A 26,623-nucleotide genomic window follows, 5' to 3' on the forward strand; every position below is an offset into this window, starting at 1 on the left:
GTAGTCGTGGCCGAGTGGTTAAGGCGATGGACTCGAAATCCGTTGGGGACTCCCCGCGCAGGTTCGAATCCTGCCGACTACGGCATCTGCCGCACGTCTCCTTGTGCCTGCGCGGCAAAGGCGAAGTGCTGGTTCTCTTTTCCTGGTACTATAAAAACGCTAAATCGCTTGGTCCTGCTTCCATGGAAATGAGTTCTTCAGATAACCACACATCTTGCGTTCGCACCTCTGGTGTTCTACTTATGCCTTTGAAAACCTAATGAATAAAACAGAAAACCGACACAATATGTAGGTGCTTGTAAAGCACGCATTAAAGAACTGTTAACAGCAAGGGTTTCAGTGGGTTAACTGAGGAGAAGGCGTGATCGCTAATTGTTGACTTTGTATTTGGTGTTAGAAACATTCTTACTGTGCATGACGTGCAACAAATTTAGCCACAGAAATTGCATCATGCTTTCATGTATGGTATTGCAGACACCAACGTTGCCTAGATAGAAAACCGAAATAGCCGTGGGTTTGCTTGCTGGTCTGAAGGATCTCTCTTCGAATCTCTATCATTTGTCAATTGAAGAAAAAGGTGCTGCAATCTGATAAGTTCAGAATCAAACCCGCAGCTGTTGTTCGACTTTATTTCTTGACTAATTACAACTGAGTGTCGCATGAGCAGTTACGTAAACTTGTCTGATATATTTGAACACAAATGCCGTTCTTCAATTAAAACTAACAGTACATTGTCAGGGACATTCAGTTCTATACAAACAAGAGACAGACAAGAGAATATTTCTACCTTTCATGTGGACTACGTGTTGACTTAATGATCGGAATAATTGAAAAGTTCAGGTTCATAGCCGATGCAGTGCGTGCTAATTAGAACAACAGCAATGCTGAGCTCTCAGCACCGTACTGAGCCCAGGTGATTTTCTAAAGCTGTCAGGTGCAGTTAATTTACATGAAGGAAATCTCTTACTGAGTACGATTACAATGCAGTAAGTAGCACAGACTACTTAGGGGAGTAGCCCGATGCGTTTAAAAACGACCCGAGCCAGGCAGGAGTCAAACTTACAATTTCCTGATCCGTAGTCAAACGCGTTATCCATTGCGCCACTGGCCATCGTGTGACACTGCAGCACCGCAACCCGGTGAGCTCAGCACTGCAACTAGTAAACTATTACCCCCGGTCCATTCTTTTCCAAAAGTGAGAAACACCTGTTTTCTACATTTTGTCTGTTTTAAAACCATATCTCTTTAAACCAAATTAAGAGTTTGTCTTTTGCACTGATATTCTGATTCATTTCGATTTCAAAGAAAAAAAAACCTACCTTCCAAAGCATCATAAAATTGTCCCTTCTTCCAGACTCTACTTCTCTCTTGTAGTAGTACAGCAGACCTTTCCAGGTGAGCAGATCACAAAGTCCGAAATGAGCTTCCTCCATCAAGCAAAGTACCCGAACATGACTCTGTCTTCATAAAAGTGCCCCTGTAATAAAGAAATTAAATCTGAAATCAAGAGGGCAGTTGCCTACTGAAGTTCAAGAAGTCCTCAATTTTACCCTAGCAACACATTAAAGGCTCATCTATACAAGTACGATTCTAGAAATGCTCACCAGATTACGTTTTAAGAAGGAACTGCGCCTCAGGTTCCGCCGAGATCTTAACTCGGATGGCAGGATTCATTGTCCGGAGTGCGGACTGATGGCACATGGAGGGTCCACATACTGTGGATCCCTCAGTGATCTTCCGCGTGTTCAAACCGCCAGCGTTTGACTCCCCTGTCCCCGTGACCTCATTGCTCTGCTCTTGCCTCTGTGCAGCCAAGCCCGACTCACGGTAAAGTGAAAAAAATATGCCCTCAACATGAGATTTGCTCTGGAGCGAGGATAGATGTTACCTTTTTATCGTTGACCAGGATGTATGTGATGTGGCGACTAGGTTCAATTTTGTATCCTCTTTAAAAGATTAAGGACTGGGGTGAGCGTGATTTACCACCCTTTCAGCTAAGAACCCGACGTGCGGTCCGTTTAAGCTGCATAGACTCGGTCGTTTAACTCGTCTCCGTTAGCAGGGTTAAGGTTAAAGAAAAAAAACATTGCTGACTTCTTTTTTTTTTGCCAGCCGCCAGCGCTGATTAGCAAGGTTTGTATTTCATGTTTTGCAAGTTGCATCCATTTTAAGAAAAACAAGTCGCGTTAAAGACAGGAAATGAATACTTGCATTTAATTAAGTCTAGCTGTAGGCGGTTGTCCATAATGACCAGTTCTGTTCGAGAACACAGAACAAAAAAGGCACTGCTGAGATTCGGACCCAGGATCTCCTGTTTACTAGGCAGGCGCTTTAACCAACTAAGCCACGGCACCCCGGGAGCATTATCCTTTTGCAGCCACTTAGACACACCACTCAGACACATCTGCATTCGGTGTGTGCTCCGCCTGCTCGCTGAGCAAGTTGCCACCTTTACATACAATAGCAACATCGACACCAAGAGAAAGGGTGACAAATGGCTTTTATCTGGAACTTTTCATGTCCAAGGAGCTCAATGTGCATTCTGTGTACAACAGGGCCACTGAACTCCACACTGGCCACTGAACCACAGCAGTGGCTTGCTGGCTTGACATCTCCCAAGGAAAATGTTGAAATCGCATGTGGAACAGGAAAATGACCCTCGAGTACGAGGGAAAAAAAAGAAAAAGATCATCTGGAGCGCGGCAACCCATGTCTGGACTGCCCAGTTTCCTAGATGAGGTGGCCGAGTGGTTTAGGCGATGGACTGCTAATCCATTGTACTCTGCACGCATGGGGTCGAGTCCCATTCTTGTCACTCTCCGTGTCTGACATGTGTGCCTTTGGCCCTCCTGTTGTTTGCTCCAGTACTAGAGCCGTACATTTCCTAGCGGTGGCTGAACATGGTATAGTAGGCTAACGTCAGTATCGAGCAGTGACAGTAACAGTATTTACGTGCCGCTGCTGCCAAGTGGCTCTGGTTTGAGACTGCGTTTTCACTTACTTGCAGCGCAAACGGAGAAAGCGATTTTTGACAGTCTCTCGAGAGACTGCGCTAGGTGTTTAGGGATAGACTTTGTCAGTTCCCCCTGGGATGATGGCCTCTCAAATAGTTTGTGATTCCTCTAGACGTTTATACACTTGAAGCCTGCTTCATGGCTTAAATCCAAGCTAAGGAAACGAGTTGGAGGTCTGATGCAGAACTGCGAATTCAATGAACGGGAACACTACAGTACATTGCACTGTGTGTGTGAGGAAAGCTGCCCCCTTCTGTCCCTTGTCGACCGAACAGAGGACTGTAAAGGATACCGCCAAGAAACTTTAGGATGCTGGTTGGAATCCAGCTCCAAAGAGGCCCCTTTGGGTGTTATGTCATCAAAAAGTAAGAACAGCGAATCTCCCTTTGATCAAAAGCGCAACAGAACTGTTTTCCGTGGAGCAGGTTTCAGACCAGTAGACCTGTTTTATTCGTAGGGCAGGGCGCATTCCCAAACGCGAATCTCATGTTTTAGAAATGCTTTGGGCGGCGTGAAGTGAAAATAAGAAATGGGCTCCAGATGCACATGGAAGCAATCAAGTGTTTCATCCGAGCTGTTTCAAAGACTGCTCAAGAGCTTTCCTTTTACAGAGGCGCAACGATTAATGATGGGGGTGCACCCTTCAATGCGCCTTACGACTCTAGGGAGTGATTGAGACGTACGTAGCGTGTGCTCATTTCCCTCTATTCCCCGTGTTGCAGTGATAGGATGACATAAATTCCTGCTTCGACACGTAACGGCATTATAATCAAGTGCAGGAGCTGAGGGCTTTAGTTTTGTTTCGTTTTCCATGGCGTTCGTAAGCGCGCAAATCAAAAGCAATTCCTGCGTCTAACAGGAATGTAAATGCTTTGGAAAGTGCAGTGTGGTGCAGCTTGTAAAATCCTTGTCCACATTTGTGGTTTGTTGATGTTTGTTCGGTCTGCCAAAGTTGCATTTTGACATCCGGACGGGGATACTTTATCAACGATAAACTTCTGGAGTGAGTTTGCTGCACTGAAAGTAAAGGGGCCGAATAATTTTGCACGCCCCACTTTTCATTTTTTTATTAGTTAAAAAAGTTTCAAAAATCCAATAGATTTCGTTCCACTTCACAATTGTGTCCCACTTGTTGGTGATTCTTCACATAAAATAAAAAATTTATATCTTTATGTTTGAAGCCTGAAATGTGGCAAAAGGTTGAAAAGTTCAAGGGGGCCGAATACTTTCGCAAGGCACTGTATTTGCATTAGTTAAGTCTTTTCCTTAATTGCCTGATGATCGTAAAGAATTTAGAAGAAAGGCAAGCGCCTTGTTCTTGATTGTCTTAAGCCTAATTACAGTGACATAACCTTGTTGCTAGATCATATTGTTCCTAAAGGTTTACAACGTCCTCTAAAAAGGAGGAGGCAGATTGGCGGATACGTGACCCAAATGATGAAGAAGTATCCATCTAAATTAAACCACACGGACATGGAGAGGAAAAGTTAGGCGGCCGCTTCTAAAAAGAGGTAAGGACTCCTCTTTTCTAAAAAGTCCCTTGTCCTCTCCATGTTGCTGTGGTGGGTTCAGGGTTTTCCTGAAGCTGAAGCGAGTACAACAGAAAAATGAGTTAATGGTGTATGTGTTTTAGATGCCTGTTGTGTGAAGGTGGGGTAGAAAAGGAGGGATTGCTGAAGGAATAGCATCTCGCCCTGCCCGTGCGAAAAAATCCAGGTGTTGCATCCTGGTACACGACTGCAGTACGGCTGAAGGTAGTAACTAGAACTGTACTCGCAGAAGAGCCGAAAATGGTAACTCGATTCAACTGTGTGTTTAAAGCCAGGATTTGGAGCCTGGTCCGTGTTCCCGAATTGTGATAGTTCGTCAGTTTGTCTCGACTGGGGGATTCCGCGGGGCGCGTGGGAGACGTGAAAATGGTTTGGTGTGAAGGGAAAAAAAGTTTGATTAATCCAAAGTGAAACTTAAAAGAAATATTGACTGTCAGACGGAATTTAGGCTGAACAGGAATGTAGAAAAGTGTATGAACCTTTGGATAAAAATATTTAGAGGAATATTTGAGAATTCAACAGAATATCATAGATGAGACGCAAAAATCCCTGATGGAAAAGCTAAAAGCAATGGTTGAACGAAACGAAGTTGTATATGTATAAAAAAGAGAAAGCAAAAGAAGAAATAGAACGCCTTAAGAGAGAATCTGGGAGAAGGGTGGGAATTAGTGTGGAGATTTTTTAAAGAGCATTACCCACCGAAAACTGATTAGAGAAAAGTAACAGCATGTCAGCAGAAGGAAGTGAGGATGTTTTCAGATTTTACAGAAAGGTTTATAGCTTTATGGATAGTATACTCGGGGTTAGCCGATGAAAAGGAAGTGAATAAAGATACTTCCACAGTAATAAAACAAATTTACTTGAGTGGGTTAAAACCTGATGTTGCCAAGAATGTGCAACTATGCTTTCCTGATATTACGAACAGAGACAGATGTGATTTAATAACTCGCGAAGCATGCATGCAGAAGTGCGAGCGCTGCAAATGGGTGGTAAAAAGACTCCCAAGAAGGAGAAAAGGGAGCCGCCAGTTTGTCGAAATTATTGTGCGACTTTAATGTTATACCGAGATATAAAACCTCAAAGACAAAACTACTAATAAGCTGGTGTGCAGTTACTAAAAAAAAATGTGTTTTTTGGAGAAATTGTAAGAAAGAGGCTTGATTTCACAATTAAAGAACTTGTCAGAAGCTGAAACGAGAGCCGTGTGTGAACTAACAGTTTTAATCTAGTAAACCCCTCTGTAGCCTTCCTAAATTTATCTCAGGATTTAAATAAAAGTGAAATAATCTTACAGTGTGCAGTAACTGTGGGGCACAGGAGCACAGCTGTCCTGTTTTTAGACTAAAACAGCATAAAGATGTGATATAACGTTTTCTAACGGATAACAGGAGGCTACAGGAGAAGGAGTGCAAGGGTTGTGTTTAAAGCAAATATAAGCTGTCACAGTCTGCTTGGGTAAAGATGTACAGTTTCAACTACTGATGTGGGTGGGGGACACCCCAGACCTATTTTAGGCCCAGACTGCAGCATTTTATAAGGAATTACTGCATGAAATAGCATTTATGTAAACTAACTCAATAGAGTTATGTGATATTGTGATTGTTTTACCTAATGAGGGAATCCATAAGGCCGGGCTACTCCAAGTATTGGATCTTGAGAGAAAAAAAAGGAGTATAAAACCAACTACATGATAAAGCCAGGGTGAATGCCTTCTCAGAACGAGCTTGTCTAGTGACGTATTGGTTTAAGGGGGGTAGTGCAGTCTAAAGACAAAATTGCCTTGACCCCTGCAGCAGAAACCGTTTTTGATGTTTTGAAACAAGCTTTCTTGCAGGCACTGGCCCTGGACTGGATTCCCTCAGACGGATCATCTGTATGTAATCTGTATGTAAGTGAAAGAAATGGGTCGTGAGCTGTTGTGCTGGTGCAGGAGGCATGGAGATAGGCATCGTCTGGTGGGTTATTATTATTCAGGACCCCTTGATGCGGTGGCCAAGGGGCCGTGTTTATGTGTTGTGCAGGCTACCTGCCTGGCTGTATAAACTGTGAATAATCTGGTGTAGAACTAGCAGACCGAATGAAAAGATTTAATTGAAACTTGTAAATATGCTAAATGGAAAATTGTAGCAATTTATATAGACTGTATATATACATTTGGTGTATGCCACAATTTTGGATGGCAGTGAAGGAATAGGGATTTCCCCAACATGGCAGGGACTCCAGTTAAGAATGCTGGGTTTGTCTCTGAACTGTGAGAAGCTTTGCAGCTGCTGACTGAAGTAGCTGTGGTAAAGTGTAAATCACATAATAAAGAAATGTTTCCAGTAACTCGAGGGAACAACTTTGCAGATGTAGCTGTCAGGTGAGCAGTACTTGTAGAACAGGAGTCTGAGACCCCTGTGAGACCTCTGTTGGTGAAAAGGGGACAGCTACAGGATATTCAGGCTGAGGCCTCTAAAGCAGAGAAAAGGACATGGTTAGAAAAGAGTGTGGTGCTGCCAGCACACTGGACGCTCTGCATGCCCTCACAGCCTAATGCCCTTTATAGCTCGACAAATGCACTCTGTCGGACACCTGGGTGGGGACCGTGTTTGAAGCAGTAGCCACTTATGTGGTATCTCAATGTGATGCTTATCAAAGGAACTCAACTACAGTTCAGGTGCAGGTGCTACAGCTCAAAAGGCCTGCTCCTGAGAAACCTTTCACGCAGTAGCAAATGTTTACAATTTACAATTGTAAAGGGAAACCTTGGCTCTTATCATCTGTTTTCCCAGTGGGTTGCTGTCACTGCCTCTGTGTCTACCAAACACTTGATGATGGAGATAAGCCCTCGGTGGGCACTGACCTACCGCTTGTATTATGATCAAGGGACAGGCTGTGGCTGGATTATTCGGGGTGAGATGGACTGAGATCACCCTCAGTCTGCTGGAACAGTGGAATGAAGGAACAGAACTCTAAAAGATCGACTAGACATCAGAATGAAGGAACGCCATGGAATGCGGGCTGGATCAAACAGAACTGTGTAATAGAGCCTGTTTGATATCATCACAAGCCAATCAACAAAACTTCCTGGAGGGATGAATTTGGCTAATGGATTGTTGAATTTGCTAATTCTCTATTGTAGTATTGTAGGTTGTTAATTGAAGTGGTGCATGGGGCTGGTGAACAGGTGCTGGACACTTGGAGACCTCCAGTAGAGGGAAGACACGACCTGATACCTGGCGAGTGGGTATGGTGAGGAAGATATACCCTGCCAGATGTTGCAACCCTGCTGGGAAGGACCATATCAAGTGCAACTGACTACCGACTCTGCCATCTGAGTGACAGGACGAGATCGCTGGATCTACGCATTGCGCCGACACCGAACCACTGCACCAGAGACTGAGTGAACATTAATTATTATATTGTAACTGTTTCTGTGTTTGTTGAGCTTCCTGAGGGGGGGCGACAGTGTACCTGTTAAGTGTAATGAGTTTTACTTTGATAAAATGGGGATATGGAATCAATACTTTATCAGTCAGCCACAAATAATAATCAGAGCTCATGTTGGGATTGTATTGCTATAGAAGATGCTCATGGGAGTAATCCCCTTTGATAGAGGTGATTATTTAGGTTTATTGGCATGGGTAAATAGCCCTGCTTTTAGTCTGAGTGTAACTCAGATATATTAAAATGGAAATAACTGTATGCTCCTCGCTATAATCACAGTTTTAGGCCATTCTCTATTAGGGTGATAGACAGCTGTTTAGATGAGCAAAGACTAAACAGTACTTGTATTCTAGAAAATTATTAGCAAATGAATGACTTAGCAAAGCACATCTATGATGAAGAAAAATATATATCATAATTATAATCCAGATAATTGGGGCATTGGTGCATGCTATTTACCTGTTTCACAAATGATCGTATTTTACTAGAGATTCTGTTTGGGATTCAGATGTGCATTCGGACAGCAATTCCTTTCAAGAAATGATACGTTCTGGATGAGGTCAAAGGTGCTGGAACACTGTATTTAGGATGTGTTTAAAGTGATTGTGTCTCCTGCTTCAACGCAGTGATAAATAGATGTGCTCCTGTAATTTATTGGCACATGCCCAGGGCAGTAAGTAGTCTGAGGATTTATTTCCAGACTGCATAGAGCAGTGAAGCAGTGAAGTAGTGCAACACACTGGATCATTATATTATTAGAATCTATTCTACTTAAATTATTACATTATACACAACTTGAGTATTCATTTCGATTTCAAAGAAAAAAAAAAACATTACCTTCCAAAGCATCATAAAATTGTCCCTTCCTCCAGACTCTACTTCTCTCTTGTAGTAGTACAGCAGACCTTTCCAGGTGAGCAGATCACAGAGTCCGAAATGAGCTTCCTCCATCAAGCAAAGTACCTGAACATGACTCTGTCTTCATAAAAGCGCCCCTGTAATAAAGAAATTAAATCCGAAATCAAGAGGGCAGTTGCCTACTGAAGTTCAAGAAGTCATCCATTTTAACCTAGCAACACATTAAAGGCTGCATCTATACAAGTACGATTCTAGAAATGCTCACCAGATTACGTTTTAAGAAGGAACTGCGCCTCAGGTTCCGCCGAGATCTTAACTCGGATGGCAGGATTCAGAGTCCGGAGTGCGGACTGATGGCGCACGGAGGTTCCACATACTGTGGATCCCTCAGTTTTCTTCCGCATGTTTAAACCGCCAGCGTGTGACTCCCCTGTCCCCGTGACCTCATTGCTCTGCTCTCGCCTCTGTGCAGCCGAGCCCGACTCATGGTAAAGTGGAAAAAAATATGCCCTCAACGTGAGATTTACTCTGGAGCAAGGATAGATGTTACCTTTTTATCGTTGAATAGGATGTATGTGATGTGGCGACTAGGTTCAATTTTGTATCCTCTTTAAAAGATTAAGGACTGGGGTGAGCGTGATTTACCACCCTATCAGCTAAGGACCCGACATGCGCACCGTTTAAGCTGCATAGACTCGGTCGTTTAACTCTTCTCCATTAGCAGGGTTAAGGTTAAAGAAAAAAAACATTGCTGACTTATTTTTTTTTTGCCAGCCGCTAGCGCTGATTAGCAAGGTTTGTATTTCATGTTTTGCAAGTTGCGTCCATTTTAAGAAGAACAAGTCGCGTTAAAGACAGGAAATGAATACTTGCATTTAATTAAGTCTAGCTGTAGGCGGTTGTCCATAATGACCAGTTCTGTTCGAGAACACAGAACAAAAAAGGCACCGCTGGGATTCGGACCCAGGATCTCCTGTTTACTAGACAGGCGCTTTAACCAACTAAGCCACGGCGCCCCGGGAGTGTTGTCCTTTTGCAGCCACTTGGACACACCTTTAGAAAAACATTTTGTTAACAGGCATTCTGCCTCAGCCTAAACACCTATAGCTTGCAAAGCGCATGCTATTAGACAGATTACATCATAGAGCGAGAGAAAAAAACTAGATTTGTTATTCAAAGCTTATCAGTTACTTTCAGCTAATTCTAATGACCCAGACAGCATATATTATTTTGGTACATTGTCTTCTAAACTAACCTAAACAGTGTACTTTGTTGACGAACTGTTTTCTAAAATTCTGCACGTACTGTAGCATAGCAGTTATATCCTTGAAATATTATCTAAAAGCACCAATATATTTTTTTGTAAAGCTCTCTACATTTTTAAGAATCAATTAACTCATTAGATTTCCACTACAATTCCCTCCTTTTTATTCTTGAAAATGATTAAAAGTTAGATTCTTCATATGGACTCCCAGGAGGCTCCCATACTTCAGATTCTTCCGTTTTTATCAGAACATACTGATGCGCAAACATATTCATTATCATATTTCGAAGCATTGGAATAATACAAGTCGAACAGCAACACAAAAACAGGAAGACAAGTATCACAGCTACTATAATCGGTGTTAGTAACTTGAAAAAAAACATTCCCCCCGGCCCAAACAGTGATTCTAACCAAGAGAGAAAAGCAGGTGTATCTTTAATGCCTCTTTCTTTGTCCACCTTGTCTCTCAGTTCTTTCAAATGTTGAATAGCAAGCGTAAGATTTCCGTAATCATTGTCATTTGCTGGAATAAATGTGCAACAGGAGTCTCCTATTAAAGCACAGACTCCTCCAGATGCTGCATTTTGTAGGTCCAGCACGAACCTGTTCTGAAGTGCCATTAATCTAACTCCCCTTAATTCTTGTCTGATAGCGTCTAAGCCTTCTAACGTGATGTTAATAAACGAGTACATTTCATAGCGAGTAATTTGTAACCAGCGGGCATTAGCTACTGCCTGAATACTCAGTCCTGAGGAAAAAATCATTTCAGCTGCAGTAAATAGTCTATGGTCTTCTGGTACTTTAGAAGTATCTGGACCATATCTGTCAGCCCAACTGAGAGCGCGTTTAACCCTTGACTCCCTCTGAAGGGGCTTCATTGAATTTAACAAGTAAGAGTTTACTGGGACAATGAGAATGGAGTGGTGTAGCGTGACTAGAGCACACACTCCTCTCCACTGGGGAGGAAGGCTATCATAAACTTTTGTACCACATTGCCAATACCAATCCATCAAAACCATAGTTCCATTAGATAAAGTATGGTTAGTAACCGTGGCGCTACAGCCTCCTGTTCTTCCTACTGAGGGGCCACGACCTTTATTCTCATAGCAATAAGAGTGACTAACCTTAGAAGGCAGGTAAACTGCTACTTTAACAGGAGAATCAGTCCAGGTAATGTGATTCTTTAGGTAATCCCACAAAGGAGGACATTCTGCTTTTTTACTGGTAACATTGAAGTGAATAGCAAAATGCACTGCTGGGTCTCTGGGAGAAACGAAGCCTAATGCTACTGTAGTAGACTTATTTATCTTCAGGCCGGCTGCATATGGATGCCCCTTTGAGTAGGTCAAATACGTTATGGTGAAGGTGGGAAAAGATCTAGGATCTGGCTTTGGAAATCCTGCCACTAGACTTATGCATTCAGAAATGTGACTATCAACTGGTCGGGGGAAAAGTTGCATGGGTGAGGCTGTAGAATGAGGCATTAAAGCACATACATAACAAGATGCATTAAATTTCTTTAACTTTACAGTATGATTTATAAATTTATACCACAAATTACTCATATCCCCCTCATTATCAGTTTCATTCAGCCAGTTTGTATACAAAGAGGCTTCGCGTTTAGATTCTTCCTCTTTCTGGGTGGTGAAAGGCTTCCACATAAAAAGGAAAAAGGCTGTGCACATCAGTCCCAAGCAGGTGATCCCCATCTATCCCTGTGGAGACATCACTCCTGCTCTTTGCTCAGTTCGTTTGTGACCTTTTTACAGTGGGAAGCATGAATTCAGGGCACCTGGCACGGCCCCCTCCACCTGAGTGAACACCATTTCTTTTTCCTGTCTTTCACCAGAATCCAGTTTCCTTATTCACGCATTAGTTCTTACAGCACAGGTAAATCCCTGTGGGCTGGAGCCCAGCATTTTTCTTAGGGTTTTTTTTACAAGATTGGTCAACAGCTGGGTAATAACTCTTAGAAAAATCTACACATTGTTCCACTGCCTCAGCTGTGCCGTTTTGCAGAACAATTCTAGCTGAAGTTGTAAAATTTCTCTTTGTTCCGTTCCTGCAAAACATCTTATTAAGAACAAACAAACCATAATAATAATGTGCATCTATGGGAATCACTCCCAAGGGTAACCCCCCTTAAAACTATATTGTTCTACCCATCAGGTTCTGCCACTAGATAAGAGAACCTTTCCCATGAAATCATTTTTTGACCTTCATGATCCCTTCAGGGCGTACAATTAGCACAGAAGCAGCAGCTTTAGTCCACATGTTTTTCAAGCAGGATATTAACAGTATGATCATAACGAATAATACCAGACACACAAATATGTATTGAACCAGAGACCCTCTCCAGGTTCCTAGCACAGACTGTAGCCATGCACCAATGCCCCAATCATCTGGATTATAATTATGATATATATTTTTCTTCATCATAGATGTGCTTTGCTAAGTCCTAGCAACCTACAATACTACAATAGGGAATTAGCAAATTCAACAATCCATTCGTCCAGCTAAATTCGTCCCTCCAGGAAGTTTCATTGATTGGCCCGTGATGATATCAAACAGGCTGTTACACAGTTCTGTTTGATCCAGCCCGCATCCCATGGCGTTCCTTCAGCCTGATGTCTAGTCAATCTTTCAGAGATCTGTTCCTTCATTCCACTGTTCCAGCAGACTGAGGATGATCTCAGTCCATCTCATTCCGAACAATGCAGCCACAGCCTGACACACCTTCCCCGTGAAGTGTGTTCCTTGATCATAATACAAGGGGCAGGGCAGTGCCCACCGAGGGCTTATCTCTGTTATCAAGTGTTTGGTAGACACAGAGGCAGTGGCAGCAACCCACTGGGAAAACAGATTATAAGAGCCCAGGTTTCCCTTTACAATTTTCAATTTCCCAGGTTTGAAAGGTTCCTCAGGAGCAGGCCTTTTGAGCTGTTGCACCCGCACCTGAACTGAGTTGAGTTCCTTTGATAAACATTACATCCAGATACCACATAAGTGGTTACTGCTTCAAACCCGGTTCTCACCCAGTTTTGGGTAACCGGCACACCATTTGACTCCCACCTGGGTGTCCAACAGAGTGCATTTGTCGGGCTATAAAGGGCATTAGGCTGTGAGGGCATGCAGGGCGTCTGGTGTGCTGTCAGCTCCACACCCCATCATCCTGCAGCCCCATAATCTTTTCTAACCATGTCCATTTCTCTGCTTCACAGAGGTCTCAGACTACTGTTCTACAAGTATTGCTCACCTGACAGTTGCATCTGCAAAGTTGTTCCCTCGAGTTACTGAAAACATTTCTTTATTATGTGATTTACACATTACCACAGCTACTTCAGTCAGTAGCTGCAAAGCTTCTAATAGTTCAGAGATAAACCCAGCATTCTTAACTGGAGTCCCTGCCGTGTTGAGAAAATCCCTATTCCTCCACCACCATCCAAAATTGTGGCATGCACCAAATGTATATATAGAGTCTATATACATATGCAGCCATTCAAAACAAGCGGGGTATGCTGCGGTATAACACGGTGGGCGTGTCGCAGTATACCGCATCATACCGGACGCAAATTAGATTATGTTAATAGTATCCGGAATCACCTTGTAAAATCGCCAGGTGGAGCTAATAAAGGTTAACCTCTCCTGTACAGCATTTGAGCTGTCACCAGAAAACGTCAGTTTTGAATCCTGATCACTGCTGAGGGACAATCTTTATTCAATTAAGAATTTAAGGTGTATACTCTTTAGACTTTTAAATTTAAACAGTGTATTACAGCATGTTAATCATTAAACATTAAAAAGGCGGTATATTTTATAAAAGCAAGATTGTTCTGTTGGACAAAAGTACACAACCTACCACCTTTATCATAAATATTTTAATTATGCAGGAATATTTTATGCATCAAAGTCTTTACTGAAGATATTACTAAGAGTATTAATAATGAATGACCTTGGACAAGCTGTAAGCTCAAAGTATTACCCTGGTCCACATTCTTTGTAACCGTCTTTGTAAACGAAAAGAGTTTATTTTTTAATTGACAAAAAGTAACGCCACAGCATTTAGTTGATCCGATCACGCATTCATTTCCAATCATACAATGTAAATCTTGAGAATCTCCGATTCACCATGCCTTTCACATGCTCATAAACGATTTTAATTTAGGAATATAAACATATTAATGTATGTAAACTGTACTGTATATTGCTGGTCTTGGTAGTTTAAAGAAAAAATACACACCAGTATTCCATTTCTCCCTAAACATTTTAAGCATCAAAGTCTTACATGTTGTTATTTGGGAAACATTTTTACGTGCTCCTTCTGACCATATTAGGATTATATACTTTGTGAAAAGTGATAGTATTTTAACCTTTTCTGTGAATTCGCTTGTTATCTAACAAATGCATACTTTTAGAATTTGATTAACAGGGAATATAATATGGAATTGCGTATCTAAACAACTTAATAATGATATAATTATATTAATGTACTGTCTGGCGGAATAAACTGAAGAGGTTAGTTAATGCGACACGGAATTATTAAGAATTATCACCTCTTTTTACACTTGAGAACAAATGAGAACATTCCACTCAGTGGGATGTTATCTCAAGCACCTGCTAATTCGTTTTACACCACTGGACAACAGGAGAATGTGACTGTACTGTATCTGTACAGAATGTATCTTTCAATCAATACAGTAATTGATTAAAATCGCAATCGTGTGTTTAATTAAATGCCTTTTTTGATTCACAATCTGAAAATGAAAACCGCGGTAAAGTCACCTTGAATTTAAAAAAATGATTTTGGCACGACTGTAGCATTTTCACGAAACCTCCTAAAGTTATGAGAACACTTGCTTTGTGTATAAAGTACATTGTGAATGTTTTCACAGCCTTCACTTTGTCGTTTTTTGCCATTTTTTTGACCACGCACAAATATTCCTATGTCCGTATCTTCGCAAGGGAATCAGTGCGAATTTTAAAACTAATTAAATGACCGCGGGCACTTTCCACCCCCTCTACATTCTCAGAGTAGAACAGACTAACCTTCTAATGAAAGACGGTCCACCCCCCACGGACAGGAAAAGTGCCCACAGGCACTTAAACTTAATATGGTCAGTAACAGTAAAGAGTAACATGGTCAGAATGTTTAGGGAGAAAGTGGAATACTGGTCTGTATTTTTTCTTTAAACTACCAATACTAGCCATATACAGTCTGTGATGTAGGGATTTCTATATGTCTTTATTTAGTGGTTACATTAGTGAAAAGGCTTAACTTTTAGCTTCAGTAACGCGTATGCCGTATGGTGTACATGTTTGTTTTGGGTTTTGCTTGTTCACATATCTCCCCTTTTTATAAAACAACGTGGTTGAAAACTGTTCCAGAGACACTGTTGTTTCATCAGTGAAAAGTACATCATGAAATGCCTCTCCCTGTTCAATCTACTGGAAAAAAGAAATGGAGCATAAAGCGTCTGATGGTCATAAACGATATTCATTTAGGAACAGCATCAGAGATATGCTTTTAACTGCACTGCATCGGAGAGAATACCATAGTGTGTTTTTTTTTTTACTCCCTGGCGGAAATTGGCTTCCATAAGAATCAGTATGGCTCAGAGATTAAATAAAACTTCACTCGCACCAAACAAATGTATATTTCTAATGAAATGAAGAGAGTTAAAGCAGCTGGAGAGGTTTTCTTACAACTTTTGAGCTGACACAGTTTTGGAAAATGTTTCCTTCACGCTGCACTGTACAACATAGGCAGCCAAGAGTCTCCAAAACAAAACAGAATTGACAGATAGGAGAAAATTCCCACTCGTCCTGAAGTTCCCAAAATCCAGCACTGAGCGTAAACAAAGTGTCTAAGTAGCGTGGGAATGCTAACCCTAACCCTAGCTGGAGTTTGAGCAATCCAGCACTGAGCGTAAAAAGATGAGTCAAAGTAACGTCTAATCGGATTAGTTTCCTTAGAGCTGGTTCAGAGTTTGCTCAAGAGTTTACCTTTCACAGATGCGCAAAGAAGAATGTTGGGGGTGCAGGCTTCAAGGCGCCTTACAGCTGTAGGGAGTGATTCGAGACGATTCGTGGCGTGTGCTCGTTCCCATATACCGTACGCCCCGGGGTGCAGTGCTAGGATGACGTACAATACCGCTTGGGCACGTAACGGCGTTATATGCAAGTGCGGGACGTGAGGGTTTTCGTTTGTTCGTTTTGTTTTGCTCTGCTTTGCTTTGTTTTGCTTTCCATCGCGTTGGTAAGAGCGTAAATAAAAAGGCGATTCCTGCGTCTACCACTAATGTAAGAGCTATTTCAAGTGCGACGTGGTGCGGCTTTTCAAATGCTTGTGGGCATTTCTCTGTTGTTGATTCTTTTTTTGTGTGTAACAAAGTGGCATTTTCATGTCCGGACGGGGAGACTTTATCTTTCCGACATGAAGCCACCCTTAAGTCCTCTGAGGCGTGTCTGTCTGCAAGGCTTGTATTTTGGAAATGTTTTTTTGAAACGGAGAACGACTTTGAAATAGGCTTCCGCCGGCGCCTCGCGATCCAGGTAAGATTGTAGCAAGAACGCAGCGGCAGTGGGGCTTGCTGTAGTCGTGGCCGAGTGGTTAAGGCGATGGACTAGAAATCCATTGGGGTCTCCCCGCGCAGGTTCGAATCCTGCCGACTACGTTATCCGCCTCCAGGCGGTGTGTTTCGGCGCAAGCAAAGAAGCGCGCCTCTTTGCTGTTCCTGGTGGTTTTAAAACGCCCAATCGCTTGTACCCGCTGCCTTGGAAATAAGTTCTTCAGCGTCCGCGAATGGCATTGTGCAGCTGGAAGCAGATGTCGACGCGTTTTGCACAGAGCACCAAAAAAGCGTCTTTTTTGAAGACCCAGGCACTGAGCATTGGTGGTTCAGTGGTAGAATTCTCGCCTGCCACGCGGGAGGCTCGGGTTCGATTCCTGGCCAATGCAGTGGCTTTTGCAGCGAGCGGCTCCATCACTTGCATCCCCTTGCAACTCGCAACTCAAAAAACCCACTGAAGCTAAGCAGGTGTGAGCCAGGTCAGTACCCGGATGAGGGTGAGCTACAGGGAAAAACAAAGCTTCCAGCTGGAAGCGGTGTTAATGGTGCCGGCGGTGGGGCGCTCACCCTGAGGTCTGTGCGGGTCCCAATGCCCCAGTATAGTGACGGAGATGCTGTGTTGGAAAAGGGCGCTGTCTTTCGGATGAGATGTAAAACCGAGGTCACAGCGCTCTGTGGTCATTCAAAATGACCACCAAAACCTTTGACAAAAGCTCTTGGTAATTGATGGTCTTCAATAATGCTTCTCCTTTAGGTACATTTTAAATCAGCTGAAAAATGCTGTGAAATGGGGGGGCACTTCAGGCCAGTGTAGGATTTGGGTTACAAGAACCATGAAACTGCACGAGAAAGCCCGTACACTGAATTACACGGCTTTCTATTCAAAGGAGGACAAAAGAAATTCCCTGAGTTCGATTTTTTGCAGCACAGAGAGGAGCACTGTTGTGAGGCCGGTTAGCTCAGTTGGTTCAAGCGTGGTGCTAATAACGCCAAGGTCACGGGCTCGAGCCCCGTACTGGCCAGGTCCTTTTCTCCTCTCTTACCAAAGCTGTCAGGTTTCTTTCCGTGGTGAGAGGGGTTGTCATGCAACGCTGCCACATAGTGCCGACAGACAAGAGTGTTGCGGGAGAAGAGAAAAGTGTTTGAAGATTTAAGAGTGTCTTAGGTGGAGCCAAAATCAAGTGTCACAAATACAAGTGGGAGGATTTCCAATGTTTAATATGGTAAAAATAAGCGGAAGTTATCTGCCGGTCCGGCACAGTCTGCCATGCTTTTGTCATATACTGTAAAGTGGTGTCGAACTGGGTGTCGAACTGGAGCCTCACCATTTGCATATGTGAGGCTCCAGTTATACATCGAGTGTCACATTAAATGCCAAAAATGAAGAGAGTTAAAGCAGCTGGAGAGGTTTTCTTACAACTTTTGAGCTGACACAGTTTTGGAAAATGTTTCCTTCACGCTGCACTGTACAACATAGGCAGCCAAGAGTCTCCAAAACAAAACAGAATTGACAGATAGGAGAAAATTCCCACTCATCCTGAAGTTCCCAAAATCCAGCACTGAGCGTAAACAAAGTGCCTAAGTAGCGTGGGAATGCTAACCCTAACCCTAGCTGGAGTTTGAGCAATCCAGCACTGAGCGTAAAAAGATGAGTCAAAGTAACATCTAATCGGATTAGTTTCCTTAGAGCTGGTTCAGAGTCTGCTCAAGAGTTTACCTTTCACACATGCGCAAAGAAGAATGTTGGGGGTGCACGCTTCAAGGCGCCTTACAGCTGTAGGGAGTGATTCGAGACGATTCGTGGCGTGTGCTCGTTCCCATATACCGTACGCCCCGGGGTGCAGTGCTAGGATGATGTACAATACCGCTTGGGCACGTAACGGCGTTATACGCAAGGTTTTCGTTTGTTCGTTTTGTTTTGCTCTGCTTTGCTTTGTTTTGCTTTCCATCGCGTTGGTAAGAGCGTAAATAAAAAGGCGATTCCTGCGTCTACCACTAATGTAAGAGCTATTTCAAGTGCGACGTGGTGCGGCTTTTCAAATGCTTGTGGGCATTTCTCTGTTGTTGATTCTTTTTTTGTGTGTAACAAAGTGGCATTTTCATGTCCGGACGGGGAGACTTTATCATTCCGACATGAAGCCACCCTTAAGTCCTCTGAGGCGTGTCTGTCTGCAAGGCTTGTATTTTGGAAATGTTTTTTTGAAACGGAGAACGACTTTGAAATAGGCTTCCGCCGGCGCCTCGCGATCCAGGTAAGATTGTAGCAAGAACGCAGCGGCAGTGGGGCTTGCTGTAGTCGTGGCCGAGTGGTTAAGGCGATGGATTAGAAATCTATTGGGGTCTCCCCGCGCAGGTTCGAATCCTGCCGACTACGTTATCCGCCTCCAGTCAGTGTTTTTCGGCGCAAGCAAAGAAGCGCGCCTCTTTGCTGTTCCTGGTGGTTTTAAAACGCCCAATCGCTTGTACCCGCTGCCTTGGAAATAAGTTCTTCAGCGTCCGCGAATGGCATTTTGCAGCTGGAAGCAGATGTCGACGCGTTTTGCACAGAGCACCAAAAAAGCGTCTTTTTTGAAGGCCCAGGCACTGAGCATTGGTGGTTCAGTGGTAGAATTCGCGCCTGCCACGCGGGAGGCTCGGGTTCGATTCCCGGCCAATGCAGTGGCTTTTGCAGAGAGCGGCTCCATCACTTGCATCCCCTTGCAACTCGCAACTCAAAAAACCCACTGAAGCTAAGCAGGTGTGAGCCAGGTCAGTACCCAGATGAGGGTGAGCTACAGGGAAAAACAAAGCTTCCAGCTGGAAGCGGTGTTAATGGTGCCGGCGGTGGGGCGCTCACCCTGAGGTCTGTGCGGGTCCCAATGCCCCAGTATAGTGACGGAGATGCTGTGTTGTAAAAGGGTGCTGTCTTTTGGATGAGATGTAAAACCGAGGTCACAGCGCTCTGTGGTCATTCAAAATGACCACCAAAACCTTTGACAAAAGCTCTTGGTAATTGATGGTCTTCAATAATGCTTCTCCTTTAGGTACATTTTAAATCAGCTGAAAAATGCTGTGAAATGGGGGGGCACTTCAGGCCAGTGTAGGATTTGGGTTACAAGAACCATGAAACTGCACGAGAAAGCCCGTACACTGAATTACACGGCTTTCTATTCAAAGGAGGACAAAAGAAATTCCGAGTTCGATTTTTTGCAGTACTGTTGTGAGGCCGGTTAGCTCAGTTGGTTCGAGCGTGGTGCTAATAACGCCAAGGTCACGGGTTCGAGCCCCGTACTGGCCAGGTCGTACTGGCCAGGTCCTTTTCTCCTCTCTTACCAAAGCTGTTAGGTTCCTTTCCGTGGTGAGAGGGGTTGTCATGCAACGCTGCCACATAGTGCCGACAGACAAGAGTGTTGCGGGAGAAGAGAAAAGTGTTTGAAGATTTAAGAGTGCGCTCCTCCAGTGCGGGACGAGCCAACACAAGGGAGCGCATTCGCCAACATCCAGGCACGCAATGCGATTTGGAAAGCAGCTCCTTTCCAAAGAGTTGCACACGAACGATCCTTCAGTCCCGCTCGGGGGGCACGGAACCCCCGCCACACACAGCTTCAAGTAGCGAGTCAGGCGCCGGGGCTTTCGCTTACGGCCACACCACCCTGAACACGCCCGATCTCGTCTGATCTCGGAAGCTAAGCAGCGTCGGGCCTGGTTAGTACTTGGATGGGAGACTGCCTGGGAATACCAGGTGCTGTAAGCTTTTGCTCTCCCGGCCAGCAGGGGTCGCCGTTGGTGCCGTAGGCTTTGGGAGGAAAACCTGCAGGATGGAAAGGTGATCTATAGCCTCATCTCTAGGGATGTTTTGTTGCTGTGGCATGTGTGTGACCCATATTAAAAAAAAAAAACCCCGTCTGTAAAACGAATATCGATGCTGCCTCTAAATCTGCAAATGAAGATGAGTCGATAAACCACTCGTTTTTCGTATAACTAGACATATATTCATTTGTTACCGATTTCATTCATTGAGCACGGATACAATAGAGGTACAGCCATTCACTGTTTGACATGTCTGCACTGGTACAGAACCGAGCAATCAGAAAACGGGTGAAACTGTCTTTAGACTCAGCATACAGTACCGAGGCCCCCCATGACCAAATAAAGGCTAACCTCGATAATCAGCCTAAAGAACGCAGACTACAGCAAAACGACTGACTTTGAAAAGGGAATGAACGTCCGGAAGGAGTAGTGGAACTAGCTTGAGATGCTTCTCCGGACCCCTAACTAAAAGCCAGCGAGAACCAGCAGCAGCGTCCACTCCTGTCGAACCGGGATCCTTCCGCAGCCACGCAGCTCGTGGTGTCCTAACCCTCCCGTATCTGATTTTGGACCAAGCACATCAGGGGAGAGCGCAAACGCAGTCCCCCACTACCAGAAATTATGCAGTCGAGATTCCCACATTTGGGGAATTCGCAGGGGTCAGCACAGCCGGAGTGCAATGGCCGAGCCTCGCCCTGGGTGAACCTCCTTCTTGATCAAGGTATCTCCCCTGCCAGGTAAGTATGAGTTAAACAGGCCCCTGCAAGCGGCCCGCACCCACAGCACAAATCGCGCAGCCTAGGCTACCTCCTCGCCCCGCACGCCACCGCCTCCTGCTGGGCCCACTCTTTCACACACTCACACGCCACACTAACACTCAAAAGTGTGGGCAAAACGAGAAAACGAGCGCGCCGTTTCCTACACATCTGCAGTCGCCGTTGCGCATTCGCAGCATGTCCCGGGATGCAATTCGGCCTCATTTGCATAACTCCAGACCGGCAGATCGCCACGCAAGCTCGCGACGTGCGCCTGCCACACACCGAACAAACCTTTTCAGCAATTTCCAAAAAACGGGCCTGCTCGCCTGCCCACAAGGCTCCGTCTCTTACCTGCTCTCCAGAGCCTGCTGCCTTCTGTGCTTTTCTCTCGGCACCGCTGCAGTGCACACAACTCCTGCAGCGGGAGGGGGGGAGAAAGTTCCCGCGCTCCGCCGCAGGGAAGGCTCGCTCCGTGCGCACACGTCCTTTCGATGCCAGTCCAACAAGTGCTCCGCATTAGCTGCGTCGGGGCTCCGGCGTGTCGCACCTCACCTCACCTCGCACTGCCCCCTCCTTGAATGTCTGCCGCTGGGCATGCCCCGCTCTCCTCCGCCTTATCTTATCGCGTGTGAGCACCGACAATGGCCACAATGCCGGGGAATGGCACCTGTAAAGTGTTAATTGGGGCACAGGAACAGCCCGTCTCGTCTCGGGGGGGCCGGCTTCAGAGACAATACAGCAAACACAGCGGGGCGGGGGAAGAAGACGACACCACACATGCGGGTACATTCAGCTCCGGCGGGAACGAGACATTTGTCGGTCTTTTCAAGTGCCGAGAGCCGAGCAATCCTTCACTTGTATCGTTTCTCCCCGGTGACTAGATCTGGCCCTGCGACTCTCGACTGGGCTCACCCCCGGGGCAGCCCAGCAGGTGTGAGCCTGGCCGGCACCCGGATGGGAGATTCCACCCCGGAAAAGCTCCGGTTGCTGCTGCTCCTGCAAGAGGTGTGACTGGGACCAGTAGGGAGCGCTCACCCTGCGGGCTGTCTGGCTCTCTTACGCCCCAGCCTCCTGATGGCGACACTCTGCTGCACAAACAGGCGCCGTCCTTCGGGGGAGGCGTCAAACCGAGGTCCCGACCCTCCTTGGCCATTAGGAAACCCCAGGGCGTCTCTCAAAAAGAGACGCCGGGGGTGTCCCTCTGGTGTTAGTGCTCCCCTTTACCCATCAGTCGGGGTCTCCTCCTAATCCCCGTCTCACCTGTAACAATCAATGACGAGGCCCCCCTGTCCGTGAGATTTAGTACTCGCGCAAGAGACCGGGGGCAGAGCGCGAACGCGGTCCCCCGCCCCCCCACAAATTGCGCGCTCCGGGTTCCCTCTCGGGGCCCTGCAACACAGCGGAAGGGCAGCGAGAAGGAGCCTCTTGCTCTGACGCCGCAAGGCCACAAGAGGGCGGAGGCGCCGCGCGCCCGGCCGACGTGTTGGACCGTTGCGCTTTACGTGCTGAAATAAACACGCGACAGCCCCGAAATGTTTCCAGAGTGCTGTGCACTGGAGGTTTTTGTCTGGTGAAGACTTGCCTGGTAATCTCCGATAAGGAGATTGCTGTCAGAATGCGCATCCGTATCCCAAACAGAATCTCTAGTAAAATATGATCATTTGTGAAACAGGCAAATGAGTGTCTGCTACAATATGATTGCTACATATCTGCATTTGTTGGTTTTTAAGGAGTAAGAGTGCAGGGGGTTTAAACCTGCGATCCAGTGTGTTGAAGTATTTCACAACACTACCCCTAGCACATCTGGAAATAAATCATCATAATGATTATTGCCCTGGGCATGTACCAAAAAATCAGTGAGCATATACAGTGCCTTGCGAAAGTATTCGGCCCCCTTTAACTTTTCAACCTTTTGCCACATTTCAGGCTTCAAACATAAAGATATAAATTTTTTATTTTATGTGAAGAATCACCAACAAGTGGGACACAATTGTGAAGTGGAACGAAATCTATTGGATTTTTGAAACTTTTTTAACTAATAAAAAAATGAAAAGTGGGGCGTGCAAAATTATTCGGCCCCCTTGCGTTAATACTTTGTAGAGCCACCTTTTGCTGCGATTACAGCTGCAAGTCGCTTGGGGTATGTCTCTATCAGTTTTGCACATCGAGAGACTGAAATTCTTGCCCATTCTTCCTTGCAAAACAGCTCGAGCTCAGTGAGGTTGGATGGAGAGCATTTGTGAACAGCAGTTTTCAGCTCTTTCCACAGATTCTCGATTGGATTCAGGTCTGGACTTTGACTTGGCCATTCAAACACCTGGATACGTTTATTTGTGAACCATTCCTTTGTAGATTTTGCTGTATGTTTGGGATCATTGTCTTGTTGGAAGATAAATCTCCGTCCCAGTTTCAGGTCTTTTGCAGACTCCAACAGGTTTTCATCCAGAATGGTCCTGTATTTGGCTGCATCCATCTTCCCCTCAATTTTAACCATCTTCCCTGTCCCTGCTGAAGAAAAGCAGGCCCAAACCATGATGCTGCCACCACCATGTTTGACAGTGGGGATGGTGTGTTGAGGGTGATGAGCTGTGTTGCTTTTACGCCAAACATATCGTTTTGCATTGTGGGCAAAAAGTTCGATTTTGGTTTCATCTGACCAGAGCACCTTCTTCCACATGTTTGGGGTGTCTCCCAGGTGGCTTGTGGCAAACTTTAGACGAGACTTTTTATGGATATATTTGAGAAATGGCTTTCTTCTTGCCACTCTTCCATAAAGGCCAGATTTGTGCAGTGTAAGACTGATTGTTGTCCTATGGACAGACTCTCCCACCTCAGCTGTAGTTCTCTGCAGTTCATCCAGAGTGATCATGGGCCTCTTGGCTGCATCTCTGATCAGTCTTCTCCTTGTCTGAGCTGAAAGTTTAGAGGGACGGCCAGGTCTTGGTAGATTTGCAGTGGTCTGATACTCCTTCCATTTCAAGATGATCGCTTGCACAGTGCTCCTTGGGATGTTTGAAGCTTGGGAAATCTTTTTGTATCCAAATCCGGCTTTAAACTTCTCCACAACAGTATTACGGACCTGCCTGGTGTGTTCCTTGGTCTTCATGATGCTCTCTGCGCTTTCAACAGAACCTTGAGACTATCACAGAGCAGGTGCATTTATACAGAGACTTGATTACACACAGGTGGATTCTATTTATCACCATCAGTCATTTAGGACAACATTGGATCATTCAGAGATCCTCGCTGAACTTCTGGAGTGAGTTTGCTGCACTGAAAGTAAAGGGGCCGAATAATTTTGCACGCCCCACTTTTCATTTTTTTATTAGTTAAAAAAGTTTCAAAAATCCAATAGATTTCGTTCCACTTCACAATTGTGTCCCACTTGTTGGTGATTCTTCACATAAAATAAAAAATTTATATCTTTATGTTTGAAGCCTGAAATGTGGCAAAAGGTTGAAAAGTTCAAGGGGGCCGAATACTTTCGCAAAGGCACTGTACATATATCGCTGTGTTGAAGCTAGAGACAAGTGCAAACACATCCTGAATACAGTGTTCCTGCACCTTTGACCTCATCCAGAATGTATCGTTTTTTGAAAGGGATTGCTGTCAGAATGCACAACTGAATCCCAAACAGAATCTCTAGTCAAATATGATCATTTGTGAAACAGGCAAATGAGTCTCTCAGGTGCCCATTGCTCATTTTCAGACACATTTATGCAATACTTTCACCATGCGTTGAGCAATAGGGATTAAAGATACCAGAGGTAAGGTTTAAAAGTGATTCTGAGGTGCAACACATCAGCGAAACAGCTAGGCATCTGAAATGCGGGGTTTGAGAGCCCTTCAGGGAACACCGTACCGTAAAGGTACCAGAAGTCCACTAGTATAAGCATTAAGTCACTGTCACCCCTGTTGCAATGTGATTGCTACATATCTTCATTTCTTTGGTTTTTAAGGAGTAAGAGTGCAGGGGGTCTAAATCTGCGATCCAGTGTGTTGAAGTATTTCACAACACTACCTGTAGCCCGTCTGGAAATAAATCCTCATTCTGATTATTGACCTGGGCATGTACCAATAAATCACTGAGCATATATATATATATCACTGTGTTGAAGCTAGAGACCTGTATGTAATAATATGATGCTAAAATGTTATTTTCACATATAGTAATGTAATAAATGATTGCTTATGCTTTATAAACAAATCTAATTAAAATAAAAGCTTAAGTTTTGTATTTATCTTGTACCATAGAACATGATTTTCTTTGTATTTCAATCCCACAAAGTGTCCAAATGACGCACTACATGATATAAGGAAGATTATCACATGCATATCGGTATTATCTTTCTTATGAAAATGCATTCCTTTCATTACCTTTTACTTTTTAAAATGAACTCAAATTGTGTATAATGTAATAATGTAAGTAGAATAGATTCTAATAATATAATGATCCAGTGTGTTGCACTACTTCACTGCTTCACTGCTCTATGCCGTCTGGAAATCCTCAGACTGCTTACTGCCCTGGGCATGTACCAATGAATTACAGGAGCACATCTATTTATCACTGCGTTGAAGCAGGAGACACACAGTCTCTGCAAACACATCCTAAATACAGTGTTCCAGCACCTTTGACCTCATCCAGAACGTATCATTTCTTGAAAGGGATTGCTGTCCGATTGCACATCTGAATCCCAAACAGAATCTCTAGTAAAATACGATCATTTGTGAAACAGTCAAATGACTGTCTCAGGGGCCCATTCCTCATTGTCAGACATATGTATGCAATGCTTTCACCGTGCATTGAGCAATAGGGATTAAAAACACCGCAGGTAAGGTTAGATGTCATGTTCTATGATCATTTCTTTCAGCATTAGGGAAAATATACTAAACGTATGATACTAAAATGTTATTTTCACATATATTAATGTAATAAATTATTGCTTATGCTTTATAAATAAATCTAATTAAAATAAAAGCTTAAGTTTTGTATTTATGTTGTACCATAGAACAAAATTTTCTTTGTATTTCAAGCCCACAAAGTGTCCTTTGATCTCTATTCTGTGGTAATCCACGATGACCCCGTTCTTCAGGTGATTCATCATGTCCTCCCTCACCTGTTGAGAGGCCATCCTGATCTCTTCTGCCGTGGCGTGCTTCATACACGCCCTCTTCAAGTGAGCAGGAAGCTGATCAAAAGTATTCAGGCACATCTTGCACACCAGGGGAATCCTCGCGGGTTTCCTTTGAAAATAAATAATACCATCTGTGTATAGAAACAAGCTAAGACTGATTTCTTAAATTATCCTTAAAATTCTCTCTCATAGTTTGAGCATAATGCTTTTATTGCATTTATATAAGAATTGCTCATTGCTCCAAAATAAATAATGGT

At 44.3% G+C, this 26,623-nt stretch overlaps 9 non-coding genes across 9 annotated transcripts; 7 read left to right on the forward strand and 2 right to left on the reverse strand.

Annotated features, from left to right (window-relative positions):
- trnas-cga (transfer RNA serine (anticodon CGA)) lies at positions 1–82 on the forward strand. Its single transcript has one exon. It is a non-coding gene; the product is annotated as a tRNA-Ser (tRNA).
- Positions 83–9,793: 9,711 nt separating this feature from the next.
- trnat-agu (transfer RNA threonine (anticodon AGU)) lies at positions 9,794–9,867 on the reverse strand. The gene has a single exon. It is a non-coding gene; the product is annotated as a tRNA-Thr (tRNA).
- A 6,840-nt stretch (positions 9,868–16,707) lies between these two features.
- trnas-aga (transfer RNA serine (anticodon AGA)) lies at positions 16,708–16,789 on the forward strand. Its single transcript has one exon. It is a non-coding gene; the product is annotated as a tRNA-Ser (tRNA).
- Positions 16,790–17,002: 213 nt separating this feature from the next.
- Positions 17,003–17,073, forward strand: trnag-gcc (transfer RNA glycine (anticodon GCC)). Its single transcript has one exon. It is a non-coding gene; the product is annotated as a tRNA-Gly (tRNA).
- Positions 17,074–18,976: 1,903 nt separating this feature from the next.
- On the forward strand, positions 18,977–19,058 carry trnas-aga (transfer RNA serine (anticodon AGA)). Its single transcript has one exon. It is a non-coding gene; the product is annotated as a tRNA-Ser (tRNA).
- A 213-nt stretch (positions 19,059–19,271) lies between these two features.
- On the forward strand, positions 19,272–19,342 carry trnag-gcc (transfer RNA glycine (anticodon GCC)). The gene has a single exon. It is a non-coding gene; the product is annotated as a tRNA-Gly (tRNA).
- A 545-nt stretch (positions 19,343–19,887) lies between these two features.
- On the forward strand, positions 19,888–19,961 carry trnai-aau (transfer RNA isoleucine (anticodon AAU)). Its single transcript has one exon. It is a non-coding gene; the product is annotated as a tRNA-Ile (tRNA).
- Positions 19,962–20,298: 337 nt separating this feature from the next.
- LOC148642999 (5S ribosomal RNA) lies at positions 20,299–20,417 on the forward strand. Its single transcript, XR_015929177.1, has one exon. It is a non-coding gene; the product is annotated as a 5S ribosomal RNA (ribosomal RNA).
- Positions 20,418–21,054: 637 nt separating this feature from the next.
- Positions 21,055–21,218, reverse strand: LOC148643000 (U1 spliceosomal RNA). Its single transcript, XR_015929228.1, has one exon. It is a non-coding gene; the product is annotated as a U1 spliceosomal RNA (small nuclear RNA).
- Positions 21,219–26,623: the final 5,405 nt, after the last annotated feature.

This window comes from Lepisosteus platostomus, chromosome 22 (genome assembly GCF_059453375.1).
Source record: "Lepisosteus platostomus isolate fLepPlt1 chromosome 22, fLepPlt1.hap1, whole genome shotgun sequence".
NCBI lineage: Eukaryota > Metazoa > Chordata > Actinopteri > Semionotiformes > Lepisosteidae > Lepisosteus > Lepisosteus platostomus.